The sequence below is a fragment of the Pelmatolapia mariae genome, linkage group LG3_W (assembly GCF_036321145.2).
Source record: "Pelmatolapia mariae isolate MD_Pm_ZW linkage group LG3_W, Pm_UMD_F_2, whole genome shotgun sequence".
Classification (NCBI taxonomy): domain Eukaryota; kingdom Metazoa; phylum Chordata; class Actinopteri; order Cichliformes; family Cichlidae; genus Pelmatolapia; species Pelmatolapia mariae.
In genome coordinates, this window is record NC_086229.1 from 64367574 (window position 1) to 64389150 (window position 21577).

The window sequence follows — 21577 nt, forward strand, 5'->3', positions numbered from 1 at the left end:
CATTTTTATTCCCCACACTAGTATGTCGGAACCACAGGATGTTTTCTCAGATAAAGGCAGTACAGACTCTAATAAAAATGAGTGATACGCACCCGTATCTCTAAGGATCGTGACTGACACTTTATCATTTTCTTCACCTGTCAACGAAACAAAGCCGCGTGACACAAATGGTAGAAACTGCGGATCGATGTCAGTTTTCGGGTTTCGTTCAGCCTCCATGCACACCTTTGGCGAGCAAGCGGTTTTAATCAAACCCACGCCTGCAGGAGATTTAGCGCCCCTCGCTTCTTTTCTTTTTAATACTGGGCACGCAGCAATCAAATGTCCTGAGTCGTGACAATAAAAACATTCACGACCATTTGATTTAGCAATAAACGCAGACATATTGTTACACACTGCTTTTGGTGACCTTTTTCGTTCAGAGAAACTTTCCTGAAACGAATTCTGTGCACAGAACACACTTTTGTGCGTTAAAACAAGCTCGTCAGCCAAAAGTGCTGCGTTAGTGAGAGATGACACCTTTTGCTCGTTTAAATAAGTCACGATGCGTTCAGGCAAGCATTTTTTAAAGTCCTAAAGCAAAATAAGAGTTTTCAACTCTTCCACGGTTTTAACTTTACATGAACAACACCATTTCTCAAATAACACATTCTTTTCTCGCGCAAACTCAACAAAAGTCTGGTTAGCAGTTTTATTAAGATTCCTAAATTTCTGCCGATATGCTTCAGGGACAAGTTCATATGCCTGCAACACAGTTTTCTTAAGAGTTTCATAATCTAAACTCTGCTCAATAGACAGGCTTGACCACACTTCCTGGGCTTTTCCCACAAGCTTACATTGAAGTAAGAGGGACCAAAACTCCTTCGGCCACTTCAAAGCAGCGGCTATGCGCTCGAATGCACTAAAATAAGAGTCTACCTCAGACTCGCGAAACGGGGGAACCAACTTGATGTGCTTACTTATGTCAAAACTGGCAGAAGAAGAAGCACTTGTGCTTGATGACGTCGGGGAAACCTTAGCTGAGCCTTTTTCAAGCTCAAGAGCCCTGATACGGAGATGCATAGCCTGCACTACCAGCTGCCTGTTGCGGGTCTCCACCTCTCTTATGCGGAGCGTGAGGCGCAGATCCTCAGTGGACGTACCTTCACTGGATTCAGAAATCCAATCAGCCTCCGTGTCAGCAGCAGACGCATCAACTGTGCTAGCATCCGCTCCAGATGCAGTGCCATCTTCCCCTTTCACTGGCTTGCTTTCCGCATCAGCCCCCCGTGGTAGAAGCACACCTTTCTCCACTAGCTTTTCAGCCAGTGTTTCCTTCAACTCTGCCTTGCGAGCACTGTAAGACACTTCCACATCGTAAGAGTTAGCCACAATGAGTAGGTCCGCCTTCTTACATTTGTCAAGTTTGTCCCATGAAGGTGCCTCCACAAAATCTTCAAGCGAAAAATCCATTCTCACACCCCCCACACAAAAAAATAAAACCGCTAACCAGAACTGGACACGCCAACCCAACTCACCAAAAAGCGAGAAAAGACACGGAACGAGCCCCCAATTATGTTACGGCCCGTCTAGGCGCGGCCAGACCACAACATAAAGGGTGATCCATCCCCGTCCAACCCCAAGCAGCACGTCACACACTTAGTACTTTGTGACAGTGATTTATTTACAATAAGTGCATTTAAACAAAGGAAGGGAGCAAATTATAACTTCAGGGTGAAACCAAGGCCAAAACAACAAACAAAAGGTAGCCTAACTCAGGAATAAGTACAACTTACCTAGTCAAAAGAACTAAACCAAATGACAAGTACTTTCCTCCCTACCTAACAAAAACAGGAGAAAACTAATCAAACAAAAAGGCGGTCCACCCCTACATGCTCTTACATTCAACAAACATAGTGACACAGTGAACGGTCTGCCGGCTGGGTTGGGCGGAGGATGAATGACATGGCAGTCCCTGGCGGTCTCTTCTTATCCGCTGCCTCCAGGTCCTCAGCCAATCGGTGCGAGCCATCCACCCTGGATGCACCAATCACGGAGGAGCACCTGCACACTCAAATTTACATATGTTAATTACGACAACAGTCGTAACAGAACACATCACGAGGCTGTGTGGAATCTGTACTTGTTTTATTGTATAGTTAGCATGTTTGTTATCGGTACCACTGTGAGGACTGTCTGTCTGCCTAAAGTGAGCTCTGTTGTTGAAATGATGGCAGCGCACAAATTACGTGTTTTAATCGGTCTGTGCCGTCTGTTGCTCATGTTGTTGGTGTCTGTCAGTCAGCCGGGGAGCAGAGCAAAGTCTAACATGCAAAAACACTCCCAAGTTTTAAAAACCAAGACAAATGTCACTACAGTCACAGTCTGTGCTTTTCGTGCTTTATCTTTGAAGTTTTTTAGGTTCTATTGTTCTCGGTGAGCTCCACTCCACTTCCTGCTCTTTTTCAGCCCACTTGCCAGCCAATAGCATTCACACATGGCTTGCATCATCAGCTTCTACCGATAGACAGCTAACATCTTGGAGAACTGGAGAACTGTAGATCTGGGCTGACCCTCCTCAACCAAAAAGTGCATACAGATTCATTTGTGGGATCATAAAACCAGCTTAATATGTGTGGAGACTTGTTGGAACACTGCAGGATAGAACTGGCCTAAGTCCTCTGTTAAAAAGACAGCAGGAGTTTGGTTGACATTACACTTCACTCCTTAAAGCACACAAAAAATGTAAGATGGTCAAGGAGGAAGTTTGTAAGGCTCAAGTAAGCTGTCCACACTCTTTTTGAGCACGAGAAAGAGTTTTTTTCATCCCCATAGCTGAATGCAGTCAGTGTGGATTTAAGGATACCAATGGTATCAATGGTGCAGGATAATGAACAGGTGGATATGACCGCCGCGGATATTGCCAGTACCTGAGCAGTGCACCAAACTCCTTCTCTAGTGTGGCAGGTGCAGGCTATAATGGTGTAGATGCCTATGGCTCTGACTGAGCCGTCTGAGACGCCGGCTGATGGTGCCATTATGCTAACTGTATTATTTGATGATTTTGACATCACATCCTACGGTTCTACACCTTGATTTTTCAGCTTTTGTTGCGCTGCAGCTGGGTTGAAAACATGAGTGTACAATCAATGTTGCAGGTTTACTGCAAGTCATACTGACACACAGAGGTAGTTATTGCAACTGTTTTAAAAACTTGACTTTGTGGAAAAAACTATTTTGAATGCTTGTCCTCCTTGTCAGTGCTTAAGATTCGTTATTCTTTGAGTGGCGACACCTATCCCTATGCATTCTATACAATGGCATCTTGAAGCATCATAGCAATAGCTAGAGGCTGCGGTGAAGCAGAAGGAACAGGCGATGTTGATAAAAGAGGAGAAATAAAGGCCACAGAAGTTGTAGATGCAGAGGCCTGTAAAGGCACAGCTCCAAATGCAGTTACCATAGTTAATGCAGAAGTGTCCACCTGCACTTGAGGGACACTGACTTGGTTGTGCTGCATGCAAAGCCTGATGCGAGAGGTAGGTAAATTCCTTGTTGCCATCCTTGGACTGGGAAGCTGAACAAGGTAACTCTAAATGAGGGAGCAGCCTGATTGGCATTAGGTATCGGGATGAAATTCTTGGACTCATTGTCATACCCTAAACTGGTGCAGTGGGTCCTGGGTCCCTCCAGGTGCATAACAGTGCCTGGCATCCGGTGAGATTATGCAGGCAGCTGCTGGAGGAGGATGAAGAAAATTACACCATTGACTGGCCCCAACTCTCGCCAGCTAAATCCAACAGAACACCTCTGAAACGTCATGTTTCTCTCCATCTGACTGTGCAGGAGCTTGGTGTTGGATATGCTAAATGAAATGTTGCTCATTTAGTGATTTTCTGCTCTGAGGACTCAAGGTGCTTTAAACAACATGCCTCAATCACCCATTCAAAACAGTATATATATTTGCTGGTTTCTGAGCCGTCCATTTTGCTTAAACATGACTTGAACAGACCCTCAGCGCTAGTAACAAACAGAGGTGGGTCAAGTATCCAAAAATTGTACTCAAGTAAGAGTAGCATTATTTTACAATATTATTAATCGAGTAAAAGTGAAAAGTAGTCGTCCAAAAAATTACTCAAGAGTAAAAAAGTAGTTAACAAACTACTCAAGTAGTGAGTAACTGGTTGTAATGTCTGATTTATTTTTTAAATAAACACTATCATACAAACAAAAATAAACAAATATACAAATTTTAATTTTAAATTTTAATTTTAATGTAAAAACATTAAGAAATTAAGGCACAACAATTCCAATTTCCAGATTTCAGTTTTTCACAACATAAATCTTTTTTAACCAATACATACAGTAAATAATATAAATATATGAACAGTGCAAACCATTTCCAGTGACAAGATGTGCTGCATACTGTATAGTTACTTGTACTCCAAATGGCACTGCAGCCTCAGAAAAAACATTAGAATGAGGCAGCTCACTTTACCACAAACTATATGGCAGTGCATCAATCTCTGCATATTTAGCAAAAATGTGCCATTTCTTCACTCTGTAAGATGAACTTCAGCAGCAGTTTGCTCTCAGGGTTCTTGCTTTGAAGCTGTAATGGTTCAGCAGTGAACAGGAGTCTCACACAGTCTTTTACAAGCTCCACATGCAGGAAGAGCTGTATTGACTTTGACTGACAGCTTCTTGATGTGAGGAAAACTATGCAAAAGATCAGGGATCGGCAACCCTGGGCACTCGTCCCAAAACACCCACGGAAAGGGGTTAACTAAAAGAGAACTATATATGGAAAAAACTTTTGACAGCTGGCAAGTCAAGCTACCACCAGACTTTCCCTCCACCGTTTGTCTGCCCTCCTCCCTCTCCTGACTACCTGTAGCTGTTCTCCAAAGGTTGTTCATCTGGACGTAGCGTTTTCAGAACAGAATCAACCTTTGGAGATTTACTTACCTGGATGATTGAGCATGCATCAAGACCTGTAGCTGTTCTTAGTTCCAAGCAAAAACCCAGGAGCAAGAATAAGGTTAAGGAGATTGTCTAGAAGGGGCTGTAGGTCTGGTGTCCAGGCTAAAAGGAAATGCGCCCAACAGAGGGGATTTCTTTCACTCCATGTTGAAGAACGTCTCCGGTATTTGATACCGGTCCCCCTCCAGGACACGGATAATGCCGATCGGTTACCGCCTACCCGGCTTTTCATCACGGGCAAACAGAACAATTACCTGGATTGAGGTACGGGTTAGATTGTTGTTCGTGACTTTGTAGTGAAGCCAGCGACCAAATCAAGGTCACTGTCCTTGGTTTGGTCACTTTTTTTCTTCATTTCTTCTATTTGCTCTCAGTGGATACTTTTTCCATCTTGATGGTTAGAAGAGTGTTCGAGGGTTTCAGAGATTTCTCAAAACAACAGTAAGTGTTTAAAATTAAAGGTTTGAGCTTTTCAGGTGATCTGACAGGTCGACTGAAGTCTGTGAGCTTCAGTGGATTAACAGATTATTAATGTTAAACCATTAACATTAAAATTAACATTAAAAATCTTTTAATCCAGCTGAACCAGGATTAAATCTTCACTTTACTGGTTACAGATTAATATGATGTTGAAAATGTGTAAAGCATTTAGTGTTTAATAGCTTTTACACAGTTACTCTTATAGGTAGGGAGTACAAAGATTTCATTCAAGTACTTAAGTGGAATTTTCAGTTATCTGTACTTGAGTATTTATTTTCCAGTAACTTTTTACTTCTACTCACTACATTTTGAAACAAATATCTGTACTCCTAACACTTTCAGAACAGACTCGTTGTTTCATGTCACTGCAGGCCTTAAAAAATCAAACCTATTTGAGCCTAAACAGTACCACATAAAAGGCAATCCTATTCATGTATTAATTACAAGGGCATGTCGCATAAAAAGATGTGAAAGAGGCAAAATCATGTACCATGTCAGATATTAAAGTGGGTTGGTTTCTCATGATCGGCAGTTAGCTGGTTGTTATGGCACCACTCTCTAGGACTGTGTAACTTGGGTCTTAGAGCTTGTACTTTTTATTAGGTTGTACGCGAGTCATGTGAATTAATTTAATTTAGGTCCTGTGACTTCATGACATCGAGAACTTACATTTCCGTATTAGCTTGGAAGCTAAATACGGAAATGGCTCCTCGAACATATGCTCTGCTTTGCTCCATTTCACTGTTGGTCGGTGTCTTCGTGTTTGTCTCAGCAGGTGAGATTTAACTTTTGGAAACTAAAAGAAATCCCCCACAAAGATAAACAGAAGGAATGTTGGTTTGTAAGCGTTTTTAATTTTTCTGTGGGAAATTTCATGATTAGGTTCAACTTTAGAAAGTGAAAGACACCTGAGTTCACAATCCAAGATGGCAGCAGTGCTCGTAAATATTATTGAAAATGTAAAATTTTTAATCTTAATTTCAATTGTGGGTTGGAAGTAGCCCCTGAGCTAACCACTGTCAATTATCATTTGTAGGAAAAGAAAGGAAAACACAATTTGTTTTGCTCCTGAGCTATGTCAGAGTCCCCACCCATGGACTCCATTAACACTCCTATGGCGACATAACTATCAATGCTATCAAAATCCCCCAACAGTTCAAGTACAAAATTACAATCCCAAGAAGTTTTCAGTGGGAGAAATGTTTGGTCACTCATCCAAGTGACTTCTTCAGTCTCAGCTGACTGCCTGTTTCCCCAAACCTTATAAACAGTACATTTGCATAATGACTGAAACCAGCCCACTGAAGGAACAATGGGCTGTTAGTTTAGTTTGGGGAATGGCTGCAATCACAGCATTGTACGATGGTGAAAGATGTACCCTTAGGCCCCCTGCTCGATTCAGAGATGGTCTTTCCCTTTTCACGTACAGTGGCTTGCAAAAGTATTCGGCCCCCTTGAACTTTTCCACATTTTGTCACAGTACAGCCACAAACATGAATCAATTTTATTGAAATTCCACGTGAAAGACCAATACAAAGTGGTGTACACGTGAGAAGTGGAATGAAAATCATACATGATTCTAAACATTTTTTACAAATAAATAACTGCAGAGTGGGGTGTGCGTAATTATTCAGCCCCCTGAGTCAGATATCCAGAACAATACTCCTTCACTAAATACTGCAAAGGATGCAAAAGCTTTCCAGTTAGAAACAGAATAAACACATATTTATCTGTCCTGAAAAACACACACAAAAAACCCCAATGTAGGCAAAGCAGAAATATTTCCTGTAAGCCAGGAGAATATTTTTTCTCCTGAATTGCTCTTCTGTGTTACTGTTTTTCTTTTTGCTATCTAGCCTGACCCGTCCCCCTAATGTGACGTTTGTGTATTGTATTTATGGTCAGCAAGGTCTGTCATCTCATTTATGTACATTTTCATGAAACTTGTTCACAATCTGGGACACAGATCAGTAGATTAATAAATAAGTGCACTTACCTGCCCAGGTGGTTGCTTCTTAAGTTGTGAGGGGCAGGAGGCAACTTTAAAGTTAACCCATGTTGACATTGTTGGAGAAAAGGAGAAAGAAAAAAAGCTATCAGCAGTTTCCTTAATAAAAATGCTTAATCAGCACAACTTTCTACTCAGGTTGTGGCATCACCTCCACAGGAGGACATCTTAGTGAAAACCCGTCTCTCCCTGCTGTCTAAACAAAAGTTTAAGCAGACAGACGCATAAATGAGGCTTTATGTGTGTCAGTGTGATGTGTTGTAGTGTCAGGAGTCAGTATACAGCTACAAAGCTTTTTGTTCAGTGTATACAAACAGCTGTAGCTCCATAAAGGCAGCATGCAGAGACTCACAGTGTCTTATAATGAGAGGCTGCTTTCTCTCACACATTATGTTCACTTATTATCAGCACATGTTTTTTGTGGAAGCTGCAGGAAATGTGGAGTATTTGTGATTTTGTGCTTAAAGCATTTCTGAGAACTTCAGTGTACTAAAAACTTTATAACAGCAGTCTCAGTTCAAAACTAGCTCCTTATTTATTGTAGGTAGGTAACAAAGTGAAACACCCTTCCTTTTGAACAGACTTTTAAATTAATTTCAGAAGAAGATGAGGTTTGACACAGACCTTCACTCTGATTGGCTGTTGTAGAAGTCACCAGCTAACCTTTAACCTCTCTGCTCTGTGTTGTTTCCTCTTTCAGACCAGAAAAACATCACAGCTGAGTCTGGACAGAACATCACTTTGACATGTCGAGCTCCAAACAACAACATCATAGTTGTAGAGTGGAGCAGGTGTGACCAAAAGGGACAGTATGTTTTGCTGTACCGGGATGATCAGTTTGTTCCAGATTACCAGCATCCATCATTTAAGAACCGGGTGGATCTGCAGGACAGACAGATGAAGGATGGAGACGTGTCTTTGATTCTGAAGAATGTGACGATTGCTTATAATGGGACGTATGAGTGTTGTATCATCCAGAGAGTAAGAAATCGATGGAAAAGAGCTATTCTGAAGACTGACCCCATCAGCATCGTCAACCTGAGAGTTGTTGATCCTCCAGGTGAGTGAGCAGAGTTGAGTGTGTGTGTGATCAGAGGTGAAGCTGCTTCCTGGTTGTTGATGTTTGTTTCTAAAGATGTTGTTGATGAGACTTTGTAGAAAGCAGCTGGTCTGAGTGATGTGATCAGAGTGCAGTAGATAATGTCTGACAGCAGTTTGAAGAGGAAATGGATTCTGTTCTGTTCTTCATCATCACCTACCTGACAGCTGACACCTCACACCTGTTTCTCACCTGCAGGTCAGACAGGAGGAGACACAGAGGATGGAGGGAAGGAGGATGGAGGGAAGGAGACAGGAGGGAAGGAGGATGGATCTGTTGGACTGATAATTGGCCTGACAGTTCCTGCTCTTCTTCTTTTTACTGGTGTTGTTGGTTTTTTGATCTACAGAAAACATCAACAACAACAGAGTCAGGATTCATACCAGCCTCCTGTTGAACTGCAGCCTGTTTGAAATGTCAGCTTAACTGTGATTCTTGTGCTTTGCTTTCAGTTGTTTCACTGAAAATGTTGAAAGACAGAAATCAGTAAAACTAAACATCTAGCAGGTACATGTCAAACATTCTCAGATCATATTTTAAATTTACATTTTATTTCGGTAGAATGTACAAAGTATATTCAAATAATATCTGTCTTATAGCATTCAGTTGTTCCAATAGTTTCTGTGGCTGTAGATTTATTTACACACTGTTCTTTCCCACATAATAAACAGAAACTGTAAAAGATGAACAATCCTTCAACGTTTAAAACAAAATAAAGTCAAGAGGTTATTTGAGCATAAACTGGGCCAGATTATGCATTGGGCATTTAGTTGGAGGCCATCCAAGAGAAAAATCGAAAACACCAGAACTGTATTATCTCAAATATTAGAACTTGAAATCATATACTACACAATAAAAACTGCATAAAACTTATAAAAGTGCAATGTTTTGATCAGCTAATTTTGGATGAAAATGTTGCTGTTAACTTTAAAAAAAAACATGTTCAGTCTGATAACATGCAAGCTAACACAGAGGTTGGCAGCTCACAATATGGCCTCAGAGTTTGACTGGATCTAAATGAAGGAGCCAGTACATACCCTGCTGCACCTAACAGCCAAATAAACAAATTTCCAGAAACTATTTCTGTTTTACCTGCATTCTTATTTTATTTCTTTAATTTTTATTTTAACAAATAAGAAAAGGTTTTTTTCTAAATGGATGGATCCGAAAAGTGATTTTCCTGATGAAAAGTCTTTGAGGTCTACTTCATTATTGTCTCTACACTGGTACCATGGTACTGTGAGGAGGAGCTACAAGGAGGAAAAAGAGGAGAGGATCACCATAATGCTAGTTTTAAAATAAATAATAATGAAAAAAAGAATTATTGATAGGAAGCCAAAAAATACTTTAAACATAATTATGAGAAAGGATACAAAGAATAAGTTGTTTACAGAGTCCTCATTCTCCATGGTTTGACTCTTCCAGCTGTGGCTACGCCCCATTAATGCTTTTCTGTATATATTTCTACATGTTTCAACTATGTCTCCTCCATTATCTCCTCCTGCGCTCCTGACTTCTAGATTAATTTTAGAAACTGAAAAATCCTTTAACATGAAGTGTTCAGACTGAAGCCAAGCGGATAAAAGAGATCTCACACACATTAGAAAAATTTAATTGAACAATTCTAACATCTGTCTAAGTTAGGTATGGTTTTATCTATTTTAAACATTGATCTTAGTTAAGACTTCAAAACAATGTGGAGTGGTAAAGACCATGAATTTGCAGATTTCCCTCTTTACATCACAAATATTTTCTGCTTCTTGATATTTTTCTTCTAATATTTAAAAACTCGTAACTGCTCTACTTTGCTTAAAAGAACAGATGTCCTTTATAAAAGTCATCATTCTGATCTCTCATCAAGATTCATAAAGACATAGTTTCGCTCTCCTGTCAAATGGTAAATAGTGATGATGGGGTTCAGTGTATTTTTAGCCTTAGTTGTTGATAATACTGTATGTTTAGAAAAATATTAGAAAAAGTAATAGAAAAATGTGTCGCTGTAAACCAGCAGTAGGCAAGCCCAGGCCTCAGGGGCCGGTGTCCTGCAGGTTTTAGATGTGTCTTTGAGCCACCACAGCTGATATAAATGGCTAAACGACCTCCTCAACATGTCTTGAAGTTCTCCAGAGGCCTGGTAATGAACTAATCATTTGATTCAGGTGTGGTGACCCTCGGTGAGATCTAAAACCTGCAGGACACCGGCCCTTGAGGCCTGGAGTTGCCCACCCCTGCTTTAAGCAATACTCTTCAATTTAAGATGAATTTGACAAACAAAAGTCAGAACATATGTTCCAGCAGACAAGTTTTTGTTTTATAATTGTGCTGATCACATACTTGTGCAAATAAAATCACACACACCTCAAAACACGGCTGTGCTCGATGTGCTAATCTTCTTGTCTCGATGTTAGTATTTAAAGTCCAACATCTCCCTCTAGTGGTCATATATAAACCATGCGTGAGGATGGTGTTAATGTAAAATGTGAATCATAGTGTTCCAGTCAGTCATCAGTGTGTCTCTGCACAGCTGTAATTAAAATGTGTTCAGAGGGCCTCAGTGTCTGAATGGTTCCAGTTCAGCTCCATAACAGCAGCGTCCCTGGTTTGATTCCTGTGTTTCAGCTCATATCTGCCTCTCTCACTGAGGGGGACGTAACTACATGGAAATAGATTTGTTCATCAACCAAACTACAGATCACTGAGAACAGAGGACATCTGACTTTTTTCTGATTTTTCTATTCAACTGTGTGAATTGCCAAATGTCTGAGCAAGCTCATTGCATTAAAAGATACATGTTTATAGTTCTTAAATTTTTATAAGAATTCAGTTACCCATGACTGTGTTTGAACCAATAGAAAGCTGGTGCTCAGAGGAAGAGGGCGGGCTTTACTTGGTGTCAGTGAGAGAAACTTTATTGAAACATGTTGTTGGCATCAAATTGGAAATGAGCAGATACATCAGAGAAATAAGTTTGTGTGTTTGTCAGCTGTTTGTGTGGAGTTGTTCTTCATGTTCACCTCTAATCAACCTGAGTGTCATTTCTCTTTAGTTCTGATCTCACTGCTGAGCTGCACAACAAACCAAGGTCAGTAACCTTCTTCTGTCACAGTTTAAACCTGAGGAATGCTCACTGATATGACCTGATTGGGGTCATGTTTCACAATGGAGCTCACATAAAAAACTGAATGAAATAATTTATTTAACAAAACACCTTTTACGTCATTCTGTTGTTTTTGACAAAAGTGTAACAGATCATCAGTTTTTCATTTTAACCCTCACAGCTCGTCTGACTGTGAGTCCCAGCAGCTCTCAGTTCTTTGAAGGAGACTTTGTGTCTCTGAGCTGTGAGGAGGACGACAGCTCTGCTGGATGGACTCTGAGGAGAAACTCAAGCAAAGGACAGAGGACTCAGTGTGGAGATGTGTGGGGAAAACTAACTGGTTCTTTCTGTGAAATCAGCAAACTATATGAATTAGACAGTGGAGTTTACTGGTGTGAGTCCAGAGGGGGTCCCATCAGTAACATGGTTAACCTGACAGTCACTGGTAAGCTGAGTGTGTGGAGTTAGTGTTGATGAAGCTGTGTGTAAATGGATGAAATGCTGTAGTTTGTCTCTGTGTTGAGGTGGATCAGTGATCCTGCAGAGTCCTGTCCTCCCTGTGATGGAGGGAGATGACGTCACTCTGCTCTGTAAAACAAAGACCACTCCCTCCAACATCTATAAAGATGGCTCCCTCATCAGGAAGCAGCCTACAGGTCACATGACCATCCAGCATGTTTCCAGGTCTGATGAAGGCCTCTACAAGTGTGACATCAGCGGTCATGGAGAGTCTCCATCCAGCTGGATCACTGTCACAGGTGACACACTCACCTGTCTGTGTTTCTGCAGCTTTCAACATTCACAATGTGACGACAACTTAATGACTGTGTTTGCTTTATTTTAGACAAACACACCACCACACCTCCACCTACATCCACACCTCCACCTACATCCACCTCTGCTCCATCACTCCCTCCTCCTGTTCTCTCTGTGTTATCATGTGTTGGATCAGTCTATGTTGTGGTTGTACTGGTGTTACTGGTTCTGCTGCTGAGACGATGTGTTCACAGCAAACCTGAAGGTGAGACTCAGACTTCCATATTTTTAATGTCTGAGTTTGTTTAGCAGAATAAAGGTCACATTTATTATGACCACAGTAACAACTTTCTTATTTTTCATTTTGGAAAATTTCAGAATGTCATAAAGATGTTTTAGAAGATGAAATCATCACTCATGTCATGTACAACACCATCAAGATATCAAATCAGCACCAGCAGCCAATCAGACAGCAGAGAGGTAATATCATGTCGAGGAGGATGTTTTCAAAAGTTCTGCTGAGTGGTCAGATTTTCTTCTAGGAGTGTTTTTGTGTAGCTTTACAGTTTGGGGACATTTACAGAAAATAGGAGTGAACAATTTAATAGACCTGCAAATGTGTTTGGTATGAAATTGATACAAGAACATTTTCTCTCCTTTTTCCGCTCTCAGACTGAGTTAGCATGAAGTTTATTTTGGTTGAGTTATATAATGGACCACGACAATATGCAACATGTGAGGGATTATCAGAAGTGTTAAAATATGGATGGTTGTAAATGTACAACAAAAATTCTTCTGATTTTATGTAATCATGTTTTTAACAGTGGCTAACTGAAGCTAACAGCTCTGCGGTCGTCCAGCATCCTGTTTCTGATAGAAAGAAAACACTTCAGCTGCAGGTGTTTCAACACAGGACTGTTCATTGTTTATCTGGAAAAAATATGTTCTGTCTCTGTTTCAATACCAGAGGTGGCAAAAGTACAGATATTTTTTTATTTAAGTAGGAGATATCTGCACACTGAACCTCACACAGTGGGGAAAATCCCATCAGTAGGCTCTGATCTGCTGCTCTGAGGTTTCCTGTTCTTTGTAAGCTGAATTCAACAAGTTGTGAGCAGATGTTTCACAAGCTATCTTGACTGATTTCCATACAATACACTTACAGTACACTGTGTATGTACACTGTCCTTATACTAGACTGGATAAGGTTAGTGTGAAGGTGAAATTTAGTAAAGAAATCTCAGCGTCATCAGCTTAGTTTTAAATTGATCTCTGCTACATTTGATGTAAGCTAACTCTGACCATGAAACCACAGCCACTGTGCAGCAGTAACACACTAAATCCATCACAGTGTGACAAACCTAAACTGCAGATTGTTTTCAAGGAAATTTTTGAATAAAACATAACACATATTTTTAACTCTAAGCTCTCTTCTTCCTCTCCTTTCCTCTATTCTTATCGTTCTCCATCTCTGAGTGAAGTTAGCTCTCTTTCTTTTCAGTCCCTGTGAGCTGCTAACGGTCCCAAAGCCAGACCTTTAGCTAGCAACACACTGTGAGACAAACTGCACACAAACAGTTTGTGTGTTTGCTGATGTTTATTAAGTTGATAGACATGTTGCATTTGAAATTACCTGCTTCTTAAACAACGTTACTCCCTTTATGCTCCTTCCCCGTTTCGAGGGCTAGCTAGATACTAAAGCAACCAGAATCTATGAACATTAGCATTCATTTAAGTACTGTGCAGAAAAAAAAAGAAAAACACCATCTTTAATCCCTGACTATGACACACAGTTTTGCCTATTTCTTATATTTTATACCACGTACCAAAATACTATTGTTTTTAGGCTCAAATCATTTTGATGTTTGAAGGGTCACAGCGATTGGAAATGTTTGAAAGCAAAAGTAATGACTCTGTTCCAAAAATGTAAAGAGTGGAAAGTACAGATATTTGTTTTAAAAAGTAGAGAGTAAAAGTAAAATGCTGTCAGAAAAAAGAACTACTCAAGTAAAGTACAGATTCCTGAAAATTCGAATAAAGTAGCAAAATGGAAGTATTTGTACTTCAATACCTCCCACCTTTCCATGACACTCTGACACATTAATCTTGCTGAAGATTCTAATTAACATGAGACTTCTCTGTACCTGATTTGGAGAATAGCAGCCTTAATGCTGTGATGTTTGCTTTGTGCTCCATGGTGAAATACATCAGTCAGCATTTACAGCGGATGGCAGCTTTGTGGTCGTCCTGTGTCAAAGAAAACTTCTATGTGTGCAACTGTTTCACAGCAGATGGGTTCAGATAAGAAAACAGCCATAGTTGTTATCGCTTAATCTCTTTACTGTGCCACTTTACCAAAAAGAAGAATGCAGAAAAGCAATGCAGTTGTTGTGCGTGTAGTAATTTGGATGTGTTTCGTTCTACAGAGACGAATTCAGTCGTAGTCTACTCAGGAGGGAAAACTGAAGACGTCAGTTATGGACAGACAACCATCAGAACAAAGAGTCCCAGGTACAGCTACTCTTTATCTTTAACTTAGGACAGAAACAAGCTAGCTGCTCATCCTGTTGCTAACTGCTAACCATGCTAAGCTAACCACATCCTGGCTCAAGCTCAGACCTCGTCTCAGTTCACACTTCAGTCTGAACTGGGACTGTGTGTGATGCAGAGAGGTGGAGATTGGAGGTCTTGATTAAACTGCAAAGCTTGTAATCATGTTTCCTGATGTTTGAACTGTGTGTGTTTGTGTTCAGACTTTAAACCAGAGCCAGACGTCGTCTACTCTTCACTGAAGTAGTCCACCAGTCCAACCACTGACGTCCAGCTGCTGGTCTCTAACTGGTTCATCCCAGCACCTCAGACCAGAGGACATCCACATGTTACAGAGATTTTTATAAGTATTTTCATCTTGGTTGAAAAAGCTAAAAATCACCAAATGAAACTTTTTGCTGTTTGCTGGATTTCTGCAACATCAACAAATCTTCGCTCTCACTTGCATTTCTCATGTGGATCTCTGGGTTTCTGAAATACGTCCTGTGGAAAGTTTGATTTGTTGCTGTTTTGTTGTGGCTAACCGACACCCACCTGTCTGCAGAATACAGCGAAAACCAAAGAGCAGCTGCAAACAGAAAATAGCAGGATCATCATGCTTTGGTTAGAGCAGCCTCAGTTAAATAAAGGTGTCTGTTTGATGTCGAGGACTTTTTTTCTCACCTTGAAACCAACCAGCAGCAGCTGACACACATTTTTTTTTTTTGAAAGAGCTGAATGGTTTTGGTTTCTGCTAAACTTGAAACTCATGAATTTGTGACTCTGACGACTTCTTGACTTTTGTCACACATGTATTTTAAACTAATTTTAATATTGAACAAAGATAACCCAAACCTGGAGAGTTTGTTAACCTTCTGACAAATGTAAAAAAGAAATGAAATACCAATGTGTGTTTTTGTTTGTTCCATTTTTATTATTTTTGCGATTTATGAACAATGTTTTTTTTTTAATCCTGAAGGAAAATGTCCCATCATCTGTTTGTACCAAGCTGAAACACGCTTGGATTGTGCAGCAGAAAATTGATCTGAAACAAACCAGCAGGTAAATCTCTGCCCAGCCCCAGACTTCTGACTGCTGGTTAGGGACTCTGTCTCCTGTCTTTCAGCCCTGTTAACTCACCACTGGACTCCTGCCCTCCAGAGGGGCTCTTCATTCCTGGCCTTTTCAGTGGACAGGTTCTGTCTCATACACTTCAGAAGTGTGAGATGGAAAATTTGACTTGTTTGGCTGTGGCTACCTAAGAGACCTTTTTGTACGCAGAAAACAAAGAATAAACAAAGTGAACTGAGATGCTTGAGAACAGGAAGTGTGTGTTTGAGAATGAATAATTTTATTTCTGAATTAAAACTGTAGGACTGCAGAGGTATAACAGTGTTTTAGAAGTGCACTGCACAGCCCCAAGTATTCACTTATTCTATATCTTATTCTATACCTAACCCTAAAGACAAAGCAACAAGGTGATATATACCAGTTTATAAATTGTGTTGATAGGCCACATAAAACCAGAGTCATGATAAACAATATATACGCGGCGTTTTTTCCTCAATATTGACCTCCCACGCCCAAACAGACACAGCCACAGCAATAACAATGATTTATTTACATAAATGGTACTTAGAACAACGATAGTGGGAGTGTACAGCTTCAGGATGAGCCAAGGCCAACACAACAAACAAAACATAACCTAAACTTCGGTCCTCCTCTGAGCTCTTCAAGAAAACAACAAAAGAAATGACAGAGTCTGACCTCCCTGGTCTAACAACACAGGAGAAAACAAAGCTTCCCAAAAATAATCAGCAACTCATCCCTACTCACTCAGTGCTTCACACACATGCCTGAATAACTAACTGGCTATGGCTGCGGCTGCTGCATGTGGACCTGGGACAAGTGCATAAAATGTTTTCCACACCACACAAACGCTGAGGCTCTTCCGTTGTCCTTTATTGTTTACGTCACATCGGGAGCCAGTTACACCAGGCCGATCCTTCCGTCCACCAATCCAGCTGAGGCCCTGCACAGGTGAATTGGGCTATATGGCAATATGAATAATATACAAACATCTTTCTTGAAAAAAAAAAAAACACTCTCAGTATGATGTTGGTGGTTTGAAATATTAAAGTCTCACTGATAAGGGGTGGATGCACACTGATCTACACAGACCTATAAAAAATATCATTAGCTCTGCCTGCGGATGTTCCTGCACTTACCAATAAATAACCACAAAGCCCTCCAAATGCTAAATACTCTCCAAGGAACCTGTTTTTATAGGAATGGGCAAGGTCCGGACTGTTTGCCTTCAGCTGGTACAACATCTATGATGTAACACAAGGCAGTAGCCCTTACCACAAGGACTGGTTTGTTAACCATACCACCAGAAGGGCTGACACTTTGGAGTTATTGAAAGCTAAGAACTAAACTCTCCCCTGTGTGGAAAGGAATCAGTGCTGTAGTTTACCTGTTATGTCATCTGTTATGACCCAGGTCACGCTGCTGTGTGTTGCTTGTGCTTCTCACATGTCAAGACTGGCAGCCCTGTCTACACCACAGACTTCAGCCACTGCACAGAGACCTGCCATCTTCAGAAGTTTTCTGATGACTCAGTGGTGGTTGGATGCATCAGCAGGGATGATGAGATAGAGTACCGGGCTGTGGTCGACTCCTTTGTCACGTGGTGTGAGCAGAATCATCTGCAGCTCAATGTGGCAAAGGAACTGATCGTGGACTTCAGGAAGACCAGAAAACACTTGACCCCTGTTTCAATCCAGGGGGTCAGTGTTGACATTGTGGAGGATTATAAATACCTTGGAGTCCATATTGACAATAAACTGGACTGGGCTAAAAACACCACAGCACTTTACAGAAAGGGCCAGAGTCGTCTCTATTTTTTGAGGCGACTGAGGTCCTTCAACATTTGCCAGAAAATGCTCAGGATTTTCTACGAGTCTGTTGTGGCCAGTGCGATCCTCTATGCTGTTGCATGCTGGGGGAGCAGGCTGAGGGTCGCAGATGCCAACAGACTCGATAAACTGATCCGTAAGGCCAGTAGTGTTGTGGGGATGGAGCTGGACTCCCTCAAGGTGGTGTTGGAGAGGCGGATGTTGTCCAAAATAAAGACAATGTTGGATAACACCTCCCACCCACTCCATGACATGCTGGCCAGTCACAGGAGCACGTTCAGTGAGAGACTGAGAGTACCGAAAAGCACCACTGAACGTCACAGGAAATCATTCCTGCCTGTGGCCATCTCACTGTACAATGCATCCACTTAACACACTGTTTACTGCTACAGCTACACATGTTTCTTTTTTAGCTATTTATTAATAAGTGACTTTTATGTGTGTGTGTGTGTGTGTGTGTGTGTGCATATATATATATATAAAGAGAAATTTAAAAAAAAAAAAAAAAAAAAAAAAAATATATATATATATATATATATATATATATATATATATATATATATATATATATATATATATATAAAGAGAAAGAGGCCTGTATTTTCTTTTGGGTTTCTCATTATAGGTAGGTCAGTTCTGTTCTGTTTTGTTTGTTGTTTTCACCATGCCCACCTATGCTTGCTACCTTTTGAAATTATTTAAATATATGGTTGTTGTGAAACCGCAATTCTGTGGCAGCGTTGGTCTGTTTTTGGGAGCAGGGAGCTGGGGTTTTATCTTTCCTCCTTATTTTTGTTTTTTTGTGTCGCGCTCCGGTTTCCCCTTGGCCGGGGTTGGGTGAAGTCTACCGATGCTGCTGCATTCCCTAAGAGAACTGGTCCAGAGATGGATCGATACTGCTTTCACCCAGACAATCTACATGTACCAACAAATAGGGCAGACAGAAGAAAATGATAAAGACAAACTTACAGCCGCAATGATGACACTGCAGTCAAAACTGAAGTGTAATGCAATAATGACGGTTATTTTGAAGACCCAGACAGGAAAGAGATAAGCCTGATATATTAGCAGAAAAACACAGTACACTGCATTCTACATTTAATGATTGTAAGAGTTTAACATAAACAGGGGAAATAATGAGGAAATTAAAGTTATGCAACACTTTTTTGTGGCAAGCTGAGGAAATCTCTCTCTCCATCTCTGTCTGTCCCTCTCTCCATGTTATGTCTTACTGTTTGCTAAAATTCTAAAAGTCTGCTTCTTTTTCTTATATAGAGATATTTCAGGAATAAAATATGCAGTTAAAAAAGTTTACACTGACAGAAAGGAGAGTTTCACGGGCCCGGCCCACTTTCACATCAAAGTGGACAAAATGTGGCCCAAATTTAAAATCACTTTGACACCTCTGGTTTACACTGTTGCCAATGCAACTTTTTCTAGAAATCAGCTGTGGATTCTTACTTTCTCAGAAGCCTTCCATCCTTAGTTTGCTGGCATGTCATTTATCTTTTATTCTTTTGATGCAGTTTTGATTATCACTCAGCAGTGAGCAGATGATATATCACCCCCAACCTTCTACTGTATATTCACAAAAGAGGCCAAATCTGCACAACACAAATTCCAGGTCTTCTGACACAGACCTGCCCCTGGCCGTTCATGCTACATCACTACTATAGACATTTCTTTTTCACAAAGAGGAATAAAAAAAGAGAAAAAGAAAAAGATATTTTCTGTGAATTAACAAAATTTTCTGTCTGGAGAGTTGTGCTGATACATTTTATTGATTAACTAAATGACTATTTCTTTAACATACTGGCAAACTGAGATGAAGTTTTACATTGCGTATTTTTCATATAATAAGATTTCTTGGTTATTAATTTGTCTTTAAATGTCTTTAGACCGACAGAAAAGGGAGTTTCACTGGTCTGACCCACTTATGTTCATCGTTTGCCGCATGAACTTGGGTAGAAGATAAAGTTTTATAAAAAACTTGGACAGTCTACTTAGCGACCATCCTCCCTGAAAACACTAGTGGAATGCAATAGGCGATTCAAACAACAGCAGGAAAATATTTGCTCAATAATACAAAAGTTTATTGTTATATTGTTTTCACAGCCACATTGTGCTTCAAATAAACAGATTCACAGATAAGCAAAAAACACAAAAAACAAAAGACAAATAAAACCTGAACTCCAATGATCAATTAAAAAACAATGAAGTCAACAGCACGAATAAAATACAGGGTTACTCCACAGGTAAGACTAAAAATTTACAAACGCAAAAAAAAAGAAAAAAAAAAAGAAAGAGACAGCTAGGCTGAGAAAGCGCTCTGGTTTGAATGTGCCTTTAACCTCCTAGGACCTCCTGGCGTCCACATACGTGGACATCACATTTTGCATTGTCTTGACCAAAATGCTCAATTTTACTCTACTGATATCCACTTACAAGGACATTGTACTGCAACTGTTCGATCAAAATTTTAAACGAATATCCTAATATGCAGCTCTCATTTTTCTTAGAAACAAAAATCAGGTAAAATAAAATATCTGGTAATTCTATGTTTTTAAATTTATCGGGTCCTAATATGCCCAAATATGAAAAAGAAATTAAAAATGTATGCTATAAAAGAATTCAGGTCTTTAAGGAGGCTAAAGGTGATGGAAATACTGGAAATACTGATTTAGCAGACAGGCTTCACACCTTCGTCATTTTGGCAGTGACTAGAGAGGAAAAACAGACAAGCAGGAGCTTCAGTTTTTCTCTGTAAATACTTTGCATTTATTTCTGTGTGTGTTTCTTTTTAGCACGACTTACGATCTTTGACCCACTGAGCGTCTGGATCAGCACAAAGTAGTTTTCTATCTTTTGTGTTAAAACTGGAAATAAAAGACATAAAATTATAGAGATTGTATGTGTTTGTATGTAGGACAACGGGTGCTGACTTACATTATAGCCTTCACACAGTGTTGTCTTGCAGCCTGCTCACGGTATGTTTCTCCCACCACATCAGCGCTCATATCATTTTTGGTGACGTCAACGCAGCACAGTAGTTTACTTCCACGACCATGAGTACCTGAGAGATAGAAGGTTAAAAACTGACTTGTCTTACATCACTAAACAGAAGATGACTTTTAATATGTGACCTGAAATTATGTTACAGTGAACAGGCATTTTTTGTGCAAATCAATCGACAAGTAAGTGCAACAAATCAATGTTCTCACGACTTTGGGGCCCTCAAGCTGTTTTTAGGCAGTTTTGGCATTATGTTAATTAACTTTGATTTTTATAGTCATGGGGATTCAAAGAAAAAATGAATGAAAATCAATCCAACTATGTTTCTATCTTCAAATGTCTCTGATTAAAAAAGCATATTACATGCTCCCATTTGTGCAGCACGTGGATATATTTCTTAAAGAAACTCCGGCTAGCCTGGCCATGCTCTACAGGATACCTATACAATATCTACATAGGCATTAAATCTGTGATGGTTTGATCAGAACTTGTCTACAAGCAGCATGAAACTGGACAGATGATAGAGAAAGGTGGGTTACTTTGAAATATCCACCCGCTGTGACCAAAGGGGAGTCATACCCCTTATATATTGGAGACATAGTGCTGGTATGGTACAGAATATATTCTCATTGTTCTTATGTTTATAATAGACGGTACGTCACTGTTTGCTTTGTGTTTGTTATCAGGATCACTCAGAAAGTTTCCATAAATATATT